Below are 11,933 nucleotides of genomic sequence, written 5' to 3' on the forward strand. Positions count from 1 at the left end.
TGTTGTAACTGCTTATTCAGTGATGGAAGATATACTGTAAATATAGTTTTCTATTTCTGACACACTAAATTAAAAGTTTTAACAATAGCATAAAAATGTCACTTAAAGAAAAAGAAAATCAATGAGTTGTTGGCCGCAGTATGTTGATATATTTTCCTTTGCCAGGGAAAAAGTATAAAATATCTTTTTCTGCAAAGCTGAGCTGTTTTGAGGAAAACAAATTGCCTGTGTTAATCTGTGCAAAGGGAACTTGGAAATTTGCAATTTTGCAATAAAAACGCATCTTGCAGATATTTTGCCATTCTTTAGGGATCGCAGACATTGCTTATTTTCCTTGTTTTTACGAACTATCCATAAATTGCTGATGTTTGCAAATCATGCAGTTTTTTATGCTCTTCTGTATTTTATAAGAAAAAGTTGATATAAATACTTACTTATAAGCACATTTCCTGTTTTTCAGTTTAAAATAATGCAATATAGACTATTTAGAAGTGAAATGAATGTTCTTTGAAAGTTTAAGTTATGCGTATGTCTATCCTGGACATTTACATCCAAATATTAGGTAACTAAGACATAAAACTCACTTTGTCATCCAAGATTATAATATAGCCATAATGTAAGTGTGATCACACATACAGAGCAGAGGCTTTGCACAGATGCAGGTCCGGTGAACCATGAAAACACCCAGCTTTCCGCAATCACTCTTCACTGTGCTCCATAAAAGGCAGAGAGTCCCTCTGTTTTCTAAGGGACCTTTAAGCATTCCTGAAAAAAGGAGTAGAGGAAGAGAGTGTTGGAGGGGCAGCGTGTTGATTATAGTACCATATTTATTTTTTGGAAATCAACCTTGAAAGTTCAGCGTTTCATTGAGCCACAGCGGGAGTGGCTTGTTTGGCAGAACGTTACACATGGCCTGATAATTAAACAGCGCATATGTACAAACCGCCTCGGGCCACTTTATCTTCGACGCTGTTCCTCCAACATTTTCATTTTACGAGACATTCTGCTCACAGAGGCCGGCTTCCGGCCGGCTGCCCTCCGCACCGCACACTGTAACAGGAGCAGTGACCTTTATCGACCGAGACGCGGTACTGAACAATAGGGACAATTATAATGCATTTTACGGCAGTGCCGTGGTAAAAGGGTCCCATCCAAGTATGAATTACTAAGCGAATAAATTTGAAATATGTTCCTTGTCAGTTTCTGTACCAACTGCGGAGCATTTAAAGAATAATTGAGAACACGATTGCTACAGATCAGTGGGTCTCGGTCAGGCTGTGAGGTCAGGCTTTTCCCTCTCCTCCAGATGTATGGATTAGCGGACAATGGGCTGCACAGTCTAATCTAAGCCGACTGCTGTACGGCTGAGGTATTTAATCTGTCTCTGTAACTATGTACAAAGCTGTTCCTCTAAAGCTTTATATTCACTGTGAGTCGGCCTGTCTACAGAAATTGTGCAAAGGTTTATAATTCTCTTTATTTTTATTGACACCCCAAATGAAACAGAGGCTACATAATCCACGTCTTTGTCGGTTATTAAGGATCGCAACTGTTACTGTCAAGACTTAAACACAGACATTACTCCATAGGTACCACATGCCAATAGTCACCCATCCAAGCAAATCATCATTACTCCTGTAAGACTTGAACAACACCTGCTCCTCTGATGAAAACGATCAGCCCCTGTTGCCACCCCAGGCACGGGGTTAACACATCGCCATTTTATTGCTTGGCATCAAAACAAGTGCTGCACGTATAACCAAGGGTTAACTGTACGCCGTCTTTAAGCTACAGGGCATTTCTTTGACAGGGAGGTACAGATTAATGCTGAGGAGTTACAGGTCACCGGCTGACATCATCAAACAAGGCCTGCCTAATGTTCCGTTATCCCTGTACAGTCGATTCAGGGGCCTGTATTGTGTCTTTGAGGCATGTTACTTGTTTTGCTGTTGTTTTTTTTTTTTTTTTAGCCGAGGCCTGAAATCCAAGAACATCAAAGTGTTTTGTTTTTATTTAACGCCACGATTATCGGCCTGCATGAAAAGAGCCAGGTACAGACCAAGAGTTTGGCAGCTAGACAGGCAGAGAGCCAAGACATTTTAATCAAAGAAACCACGCATGTTCCGTCGGTGCTTTTTATTTATTTTTATCCAGTCCATTGATTTTTCACCAGATGTATTTATTTAAAAAAAATGCACAATTTGTCAATTTAGCTGTCCGAAAAGACAGAACTCGAGTGCAAGCCAAGATGGCTTTTCAGTTTCTTTTTTACTGCTGGTGGGTTTTCTAAATTTAATTGGCTCGTAATTTTCAGATCAGGTGAATAGTTTGGACGTTGCTCCGGCCCTGAAAACTTGTTCCCTTTGTGCCAGTAAAAGCCTCCCTCAAAACATATTTATTCATTTCAAACGCTGCATTACGTGACCAAACAAGGCGTTTTGGAGCTTCGCCCTGGTCTGTGAGAGGTATTGCAGGTGTGGGGGCCAAGCAACCATCATTAAGCCAGCCCTGCCCCCCGAGCCCCCGCACCTGCCTCCCTCTGACCCCCAAGCGGCTGCTTTATCCATTCGCTATCTCACAGGCGGCTGCCGTTGGCTTCTCTGTGTTTCCCAGCCATTTGACCCGGCGATGTCTGTGATAAGCCCTCGCCTGTTCGCCACAACCTCGTGGATCCATAAAGCCTCTGAAAGGGGGCTGAAGGGCTCGGTTTGTGTGCCATAGATGGAGGGGAAATCACAAGGGAACGGGGAACCATCGCTGCGAGATACACTGGAGCAGATTGGGTTTCTCGCCAAGGCTTCTGAGGGCTTGTGTTTCAGCGCACGGGCTCCTCTCCTGAGGAGAATTAAGCCTTGTTTTGCTACTCCTGAGGTGACCCAGGCCTTCCTGGGTCATGTCAGAGGGTAAGAGCATTCCCGTGGCTGGGAACAAGGCAGTTTACGGTACCTACCCCACTGGTAGATGCACAAAGGGACATGATAGGCGATGGTGTCTGCGGGGGCATGGCGACAGGTGTGCCTGTTACACACCAGAACAGGTGTTCCTTGACCAGCGCTCATAAACAGTCTGTTAAAGCAAGGTTAATAGTCAGCCTGCAGTGAATTTAGTAAATTCCCCAGTAAATGATGTGCGCTCTTCACATGACGGTAAGCATGTGCAGTCCTCAGTAAGGTGAAGTGATTACAGACAAACAGGAAAGACCAAATGGTACTGATTATGGATGCACTTGAAAAATACTAAGCGCAACCCATTTTGACAATAAACAATAGTCCTCTTAAAAGTGGACCAATGCAGATATTGATACTGAGGATTGATCTAAAGATATTTTATTTTTATCGACACGATACAATTTGAACAAATGACATAAAAATGATTAGAGACACTGACATTTTAGTGTATTTATAACCAGCAATATTTATGGTTCTTTGACAAGTTAGGTGTGATGTATTTTGTCTATGAAGTGTTTGTTTCAAGATTCCATTATTTATTTTAGCTCTATATCTTTCCTAACGTGATATCAATGAACCATGAGACGTAAATCAGACTGTACTGTATTTCTGGAAGATGCCAATAAAATAGGGTGGATGATATATTGCAATGGGGCATTCTGAGTGTATTAAGCAGTTCAGCGTTTTTTCGTGTCCATAAAGCATTGAAACTGCCAGGCGTGGAGGTTAAAGATCGGTGTATCTGGCCATTGGCCAGCAGCTCTCGTTTGGGCTCCGGGCCTGTTTCGCTCGCCCTGAAGTCCACCGGTGTTCTCAGAAGGTTCTATGCTCCCGTGACACTGTGGAAAGGAGACACTGAAAATAAATGAGCATGGTAACTGTGGGGAGCTACGAACTCGGCAACGGTGGCTAAGGCATTGGAGAGCAAAGCTACCTATCAAAGAGTGTGTTATTACTACCAGATGGGCGGCCACCTCACTGCAGCCAATCCCGGGATTCTTCATGTAATATCTCCTCCCAAGATGCCATTAAAATACGACATGTTACTATTTCATTCTTCACTGTGAATGGACACTAAATCCTGGTTCTGGTGTCATGAATTTGCTCTGAACTAATCACTGAATAAGGACCCAAGGCGGAATGAGTTTGAATCTGTTCAATATGATAGTGATTCTCGGGTGAAATTTCAATGCTTAACAGGAGACAACTTGCCCAAATACTGATGGGGGGGGAGGTTCTACGGTTCTCCTGTTGACATGAGCGGCTGTCGCCGGGAAGTACATGTAGTAACACGGTTTTGACTGTGCTGACAGCTGTTGGTCACAAGCGGATGAGGACTGTTGCTAGAATTTAATCAGGAGAAACTGCAAGGGGAAAGTAACAGGCTGTACTGATTCTATATTGTCATATGCTGACCAGATGCCTGCTATACATTCCCGTATTATATATAGGTCATATATACACAGGTCAGTGTAGACGTATTAATAAAGAATATATTGTTTCTGCGGTAACATTTGAACATTCATAGCATGTTATAATGCATTCGTAAAAGTATTGTATTATAAAGATGGCTATAATTACTTATAAAAAGGCGTAACATTATAGCCATGTTTATTATGCATTGTGAATGTTTTATGAAGCTCTCATCTATAATGCACTACAGATACCTTTATAATGCAGTACAAGGCATCCTTAGTTCTTAAACAGACCTTCATAATGCATTATGAAGGTATCTACAGTATAGTCCATTACAGATGAGAGCCTCAAGTATTATAATTAACACTAAAATCCCTCAGTAGAAGATGCTGTAATGCTTTATTAACTCTTATACTGAACATTATAATGCATTAATGTATATATAAATCGGCATTACTGTTTCTGCTTTAATAAAATTAATTTAAAATATTATTTTTTTTATTGTTGTCCTTTTGTTTTTATTCTTAAAATTATTTTTTTGTATATTGCTAATGACAGAAACAGTATCAGTACTGTTGGTTTGGGCATTCCATTGTGTTTTATATGCCATCATATTGAGCTGTAGATCTGGGGGGGTACAGTAAAGGCATAGGCTTTGGTTTGGGTGATCCTCTGCATTACCATGATTACTGATCACCAGCCCTGTGCATACAGATGACTCATGGTAATGAATCCCAGCTGAGCGTGATTGAACTGTTCACATTGTTACACTTTAAATTCAGACGGGCCCTTTGGAAAGGAGTGTAGAAGTTTGCAGTCTGATCAGGGAAAAGGGTGTAATACAGGTGGCTTGGCTAAGATTCCCGTTGTTTTTTCTATCGTGTTTTTCTTCATTTGGGGCTTTCGCAAGTAGTTATTAAAGATAAAATGTGTTTATATTTAAAAACCGCCACCCAGTTCCTCTCTCCTGCCTTTGTAGAAGATCTTCCAGAAGACGGCACTCTCTGGCATATATTAACCTGCTGAGGTAAATTAGAGTTAACAAATTGCCGATAGGTGTGTGTGTGTGTGTGTGTGTGTGTGTGTGTGTGTGTGTGTGTGTGTGTGTGTGTGTGTGTGTGTGTGCCCTGCGACGGGTTGGTGCCCGTTCCTGGGTTGTTCCCTGCCTTGTGCTCGTAGCCTCTGGGATCGGCTCCGGACCCCCACGATTCTGAAGAGGACAAGCGATTTCAGAGAATGGATGGATGGATTGGTTATTTTCCAAGTAAAATACCTTCAAAGGACCCCCTTCTGTACTAAAAGCACCTCACCTTTCATTACTGAGCTTGTGTTCCTGGTAGAGCGACAGATCTTGGTTAACTGGCCTCCTGACTGGCATCCCCACCCTTCCCTCCACTGGATGCAGCTGTCTGCTTTCATTGGTTCTCCCGCCGGATTCTTCCAATCTATCATCTTGCTTTCTTTCCACTCCTCTTACATTTCAGATGACACCAAAACAGAGTGGCTGGGAAACGGCTCACAAAGGCTGGGAGACTCCGCTCACGAAGAGGCGCTTTCATCTTTCCCGCGTCAGCTGCTGCTCCCGTCTGCTTGACGTTTGCTAAAACACGTCGGCGGTACGGAGCGGCGTGAGGTCAGCAGATGCGGTGCCCCTCTCGGTGCTGTCATGACAACAGGGGCCCCCAAACCTGTCTTCTCTCGCCCCTCTTCGCCCAGTCCAGAAAGCTTTCATCGCTCCTATCTGGCTGCTAGAGACGTTCCCCTCGAAACGCAAGCGCTTCTTCCTGCCAAAGCGAAAAAGGAGCTCATTCACTGAGCTGCAGGTGAGTTTAGTATCGCTCACTACCATCAAATAAAAATTTCAAATATGAAATGAAATTTTTTAATCCCCATCTTAACACATTTTACCCCCTGCACTTGCAGAATGACTTGGACGTTCTTGGAAATTTTCAAGCGTATCAGTAGAATTTTCACAAAATAAATGACTTGATAGCATTTCTTTGGAGTTGAAAATTTGCTACTGAGAGAGCATTATATTTAGATTTGACAGTTCTTACTGCGGTGGATTAGAATCCCAAAGTCAGGACTCTGCAGGCTCATCACAATTGTTCAACTAGACTAGTTCAGAATAAAGTTATTGATTCTGACTTTGCTGTTGCTTCCATTACTGTTATCCCAGAGGCACACACACCAGTGTCCAGCTTGATGACTTTATAACTACAACTGGCTACTTAATGACATGACTGCTGCACTTCTCTCTAGGGCCGCCTGTGCTAAGGATGACCGCTCTGCTTCATCAGCATAAGTTATGGGAATCTGTCACATTCCCTTTCCGGGGGCTTTGCAAATGTACAGGTTATTATTCCAGGTATCTGCCGTATCCCCTGCAGGTCCGTCAGCTAATGGGTTCATTCTCATTGTTTACACAAAAGTGGAAAACGAGCTTCCTGCTGTGTGACACACATTTCAATGTCAACATTTCAACATCTGTCTGAAGGTTTTTACACGGTCCTTTAATTAACCTGAGATCAATCACGAGTGTCACTGAGGCATACCTCTGTCATGGGGTAAAAGACTCACTCCACTTATTCTTGCCCTGCGCCGTACAAGAAATACAGGCTAAAATTAATGACAAGAGACATGCAAGGTTTAGAGTTAAACTCAAAATATTGGTGATGGTGAACAGGTGAGACACTGCAGGTACTGAAATGGCTGTTTATGAGCTTTTAACATAGTATAGGCAGTCCCCAGGATAAGAGCAACCAACTTACGAACAACTCGTACTGTCATAAAGCCTTTTATATAACAATTTGGGTTAAATACAATGGATCGTAATAATGAAAGCAATCAGTAATTTGTGACGCTCAAATCATTGTGCAGCGTTAGCAGATCGTCAGCACGAGGTACCGTACCTCATGTAATTACTTTTGGCATTACTGCATTATTATTACTGTGAACTGTCTTATTGTTGTACAGCCATATCTACAAACTCGACTTAAATAGAGAATCTTGTTCATAACCTGGGGCCTGCCTTTAATGGTTGGGCCTGAATTGATAAATCATCTATAAAAACGGAATTTAAACAAAGATTTAATTTGCTGATCAGAAGTTTGTTGACGCTGATGACTATGGTCAGCCAGACAAAGGAGGGCCAGCGGATCTGCTTGAATTAGAAGGCAGGGGTGATGCCCATGTTAAAGACCATTAGAAGTATAAATAAAGAACATCAAATAACAAGCTTCCTGTGAGGGGCTCAGCAGTGGAGATGATCCACAGCCAATAACAGATAAAATAGTCACACTCATCAAAATAGTCAAGTTCAGTCAGTATTTGTTTATATAACACATTTACAAACAGCCCCAGATCAGAGTGCTGTATAATTTGACAAAATCAAAATCAAGTAAAAGAAAAAATCTGATACAGAAATTGATAAAATAGAGAAAAAACAAAACCAATTTTAAAAACCAAATATATAAACATTATATATATAAAATATATGCTTGTAATCAGCATGCATGTGCTCCTACTTCAGTGGAATTAGTGCTAAGGAGCACTTGGCAACGCGGAAGGCGTTATGCTAAAAAAAAACAACTGCAAATCACTGCAGTAATGTAAGGTAGATACAGTATGAGCAGTGCAGGCAGACAGTGCCTGTCAAAGCAGGCCAGCTCCAGCTTGTGAAGGCTGACTTTTTTTGGATGATGCGCGGAATCACTGGGCTTCAATCACCGTGGAGAGGCACACAGAACCACCTCCAGCTGTATGCCGACTGGATGTGGACCATGTTCTACAGCTGCCAGGGACTTTTTGGATACTTCTTATCCAACTTATTGGAAAGCTGAACAGAGCATTTTATGATCTACTAACAATGGCACCAAATGAAATGTTGTGTAGAATGAGCCAAGAACAAACTATGTTTGGGGAGGGGGGAGGGGGGGGGGCACAGGTGGGGGAGCCGGCCTCTACAGACTGTTTGCTTGGTACAGTAGAAGCTTAGGCACAAAAAGGCCAGATGGATGGCTTGGGCTGAGCACTAGCAAGTCATGTTCATGGTCCACCAGCTAATATCGGAATATTTATTGCTAAAGGACAAAATGCTGATATATAAACACCTGAACGATGACAGGCTGTAAATGTGCCTCCTGACAGAAAGTAGAGAGGAGGTCCAGGACAAATAGTGACTGATCACTAGATCAGTGGCCATTAGGAACCCAGTGACTGAGACCCTTTCTCACTCCTATGCTGTCCAGCTTTTTCCTATTCCTGTTATGTTCTTATTCTGAATTATGAACCTGCTTTGGTCATCTGCCACGTTCCGCTACCTGAGGGAGACCACGCAAAATGCCCCCCTCAGCCTTTTGCTCCTCTGGCTCCTCTCGGTGTCTGGAAGCCCCCACAGGACTGAGCGGCACCACACGGGTGGCTGCATGCCGGGCCGGTGACACCGAGCTCGCATCTGGTCAGGAAAAATGGAGCATAAATGGACGATGTGGACGGGTAACAAGGTCAGACTGCAGTGCAGATACACAGCATGTCTCATTAAATATTGAATGTTTTGGCACACAGGAGCATCGGAGGGGCATGGATACCCTGGCAGATTCAGGGGACCCAGCACTGGACAGGGGTCCTTGAAAACATAAAATGATACATAAAATTGGGCAGGGGGGCCCGAGATTCATACTGTTAAAGGGTTTTGTGAATCCTGCTGATTAATAGATCATCAAGGCACTAATGCAGTGTTTCTCAACCACAGACAGTGCACATGTATGCTCCCTCCCAGGTCGCTACTGGAAGCTGGGAGGGAGCAAAAACGTGGACCTTCTGGAAGGGAACTGGGAGGGAGCAAAAATGTGGACCTTCTGGAAGGGAACTGGGAGGGAGCAAAAATGTGGACCTTCTGGCAAGGAACTGGGAGGGAGCAAAAATGTGGACCTTCTGGAAGGGAACTGGGAGGGAGCAAAAATGTGGACCTTCTGGCAAGGAACTGGGAGGGAGCAAAAATGTGGACCTTCTGGAAGGGAACTGGGAGGGAGCAAAAATATGGACCTTCTGGGGATCCCAATGGATTGGCTTGAGAAACACTGCATTAATGATATATTAGATTCCATCTGTCATATGAAATATATATTTAATAAATATATGTTTCAGGTTCGCCTTAAGGCATAAGGCATTAGTGTAACCATTCCTCAGTTTCGACATGTTTGTATGTCAAATACAGGAAGTCAGTTTAATACTGAAGTCTGGTTGTTAATCTGTAGTAATCATAAAATGGCTTTATTTATATGACTGGAAAAACTGTCATTGGTCTGTCTCAACTGTCATTGGTCTGACTCCAGTTACTCCTATAATAACCAGTAAAATTAACTTTCTCAGAAAATGGTTGGATATATTAAACAAAATTGTTGCTAATTTCAGCAGCTCAGTTTGGCATTTTTGCGAATCTCGCGGCCAGTTGCGCTTTTCGGTTTCCTGTATTCCGCCTTTTTCTTTTCCTTGTGCAGCCAGCCAGCTCCATTTGACCTAAAAATGATCTTGAACAATGTTTTATTGCTCATCGGTCCTGGATGCAATGACACCGTAACGTATGTGCGAAATGGATCCCAGAAAAGCATGAAGCATGGAGATTATTCCTAATTCATTTTGTACTGGATGCTTATGCGGAACGTAAGGCGTATAATTGTCCTTAATGAATGATAACACTGACTGATGAGAAAAAACAGTTGGAGCCATTAAGTGGGTTGCTGTGTAAAAGTTTTATTTAGTTCAGGTCCACATTGTTCCTTTCAAGTTATAATGGTCTTTTGAATGGTCTTTCATAAAATATGCTTTCATGTTCAGTTAGTCTGGCAAATGCTGCCTTGCTGTCTGGGCCGTGATAGGATTCATACAGTCTCCTGCAAATGATTGTGGCCAAACCTGGCTGTCTGATTGGCCGGCCGGGGCACAGACTAATGTAGCACGGGCCAGTCACATTTCAACCTCTGTCTCAGGAGAGATATATAGCAGACATTGTACTTGTAGTGAGGAGTTTAGCAGAAGTCACTGGACTTGAAATATAAGGCACACTTTTTACGCATTTGAATGACTATTAAACAGATATGGAAGTATATTTATTCAAGTGCTGCAGACTAGGTTTTAGGAGCTCATTTGGTCTTTTGTTGTACATTTGTAATTTAACCCTTTGATTTCCACCAGCATTGCAGGTTTTCAAGTGTAAAATCACCAGAATTGGACACTGCTGGTACTGTACCTGCATCACAGTCTGCAATAACCGATTCTATTTTTCAGTTATGTCTTTGCGGAAATCATTTTTTTTTTATAAATCATGACAGTATGTCTACCTATAGTTTGCCCGTTTCCAAATATCTACTCGGACGTGTGCACAACAACAGATTTCTAAGGAATTATGCGTTTTGAAGGCACCCTCATAGAAAATACAAAACCGAAACCAAAATTAAAACACACAAAAGTTAAATGCTCTCTACTCAACAATGCATACGTGTGCTTCTGGGGTTGGGTAGTTGGCGAAGACTTAATTATTACTTTTTTTTTTTAAATCCAGACTGCCATCCTATGTTTACCTGTTTCAGTATGCAGTATTTTTTGAGAGAAACTCTCAAAATCCTGAAATGTTTAAGACACCATCATTCTGCTACACTGGGGTCCCAAGGAAACGGATAAATTTGATGTGTGCATCCTCTATTAGAGTAAAGAGACATAACCGGCATCCATAATGAAGTTTTAACCGGCAAGTGTAATCTCCAAGGCCAAATAACTGAAATTAGTTCCCTGGCATAGCAACTTCAGACTGATAATAAAAGGGTAACACTTTATAATGTGGTTCCTTAATAACTTAGTAGTAAATCATTTTCTACTCAAAAAGAAATTGTGAACATATATAGTCGCTGTTTGAGATAAAAGATGCGTCACAGTTCATTAATGATGAACAAACATGAGATCACTTTATCTGCTATTCATTATTTATTCTTTCAATAGTTCACAAATTAATAGATATAGTAGCAAATATAGTATATACTTGAAATAAATGATCCATCACGATTCCTTAGAAGTCTCTGTGCCTGTGATCAGAAGGTTGCTGGTTTGAGCCTCAGCATCAGCAGAACAGTCGTTTATCTGTGTGTGTGTGAGCCAGGCCCGTAACCCCCAGCTGCAGGGGTGCTGCATGCTGGCTAACCCTGTGCTCTGACCCCCAAGCTATGCAGAGCAAGATGGGGTTAGCGAACAGAGATCCCCGTAAGTGGTAGAACATACAACCAACCGGTGTCTGTTCTTATAAATAGTTTACATCTAAGCAGAACATGTACCGTGGTACCTAAGCTGGGGAATAAAGCATCTCTTCCCTTTAGGACTCATCTTTACTAATTTCATTTAGTCATAACTGGTAATTAACCATTTGCTGTAAGTTTATTATTATGTGGGGTTGGTGACGCTGATGCAGTGGCTGCCTCACCTTGGATCCCTGTGGGTGGAGTTTGCTGACCCTCCATGTCATTGTGAGGCTTCCTCTAGGTACTCAGCCACCCCCCCACAGTCCAAAAACATGCAAAG

General features: G+C 42.3%; 2 long non-coding RNA genes across 3 annotated transcripts; one reads left to right on the forward strand and one right to left on the reverse strand.

Annotated features, from left to right (window-relative positions):
* Positions 1–3,344: 3,344 nt before the first annotated feature.
* LOC140593494 (uncharacterized) lies at positions 3,345–5,886 on the reverse strand. Its single transcript, XR_011993895.1, has 3 exons — positions 5,675–5,886; positions 5,531–5,574; positions 3,345–3,787 (listed from the first exon to the last, which is right to left on the reverse strand). It is a non-coding gene; the product is annotated as an uncharacterized lncRNA (long non-coding RNA).
* Positions 5,183–6,395, forward strand: LOC111837742 (uncharacterized). 2 transcript variants are annotated; one of them, XR_002836725.2, is made up of 4 exons: positions 5,183–5,391; positions 5,849–5,997; positions 6,081–6,187; positions 6,288–6,395. It is a non-coding gene; the product is annotated as an uncharacterized lncRNA (long non-coding RNA). The 2 variants fall into 2 exon arrangements; XR_002836724.2 differs by having other exon boundaries at positions 5,849–6,187.
* The last annotated feature ends 5,538 nt before the right edge of the window (positions 6,396–11,933 follow it).

Source organism: Paramormyrops kingsleyae, chromosome 12, assembly GCF_048594095.1.
Source record: "Paramormyrops kingsleyae isolate MSU_618 chromosome 12, PKINGS_0.4, whole genome shotgun sequence".
Taxonomy (NCBI): Eukaryota; Metazoa; Chordata; class Actinopteri; order Osteoglossiformes; family Mormyridae; genus Paramormyrops; species Paramormyrops kingsleyae.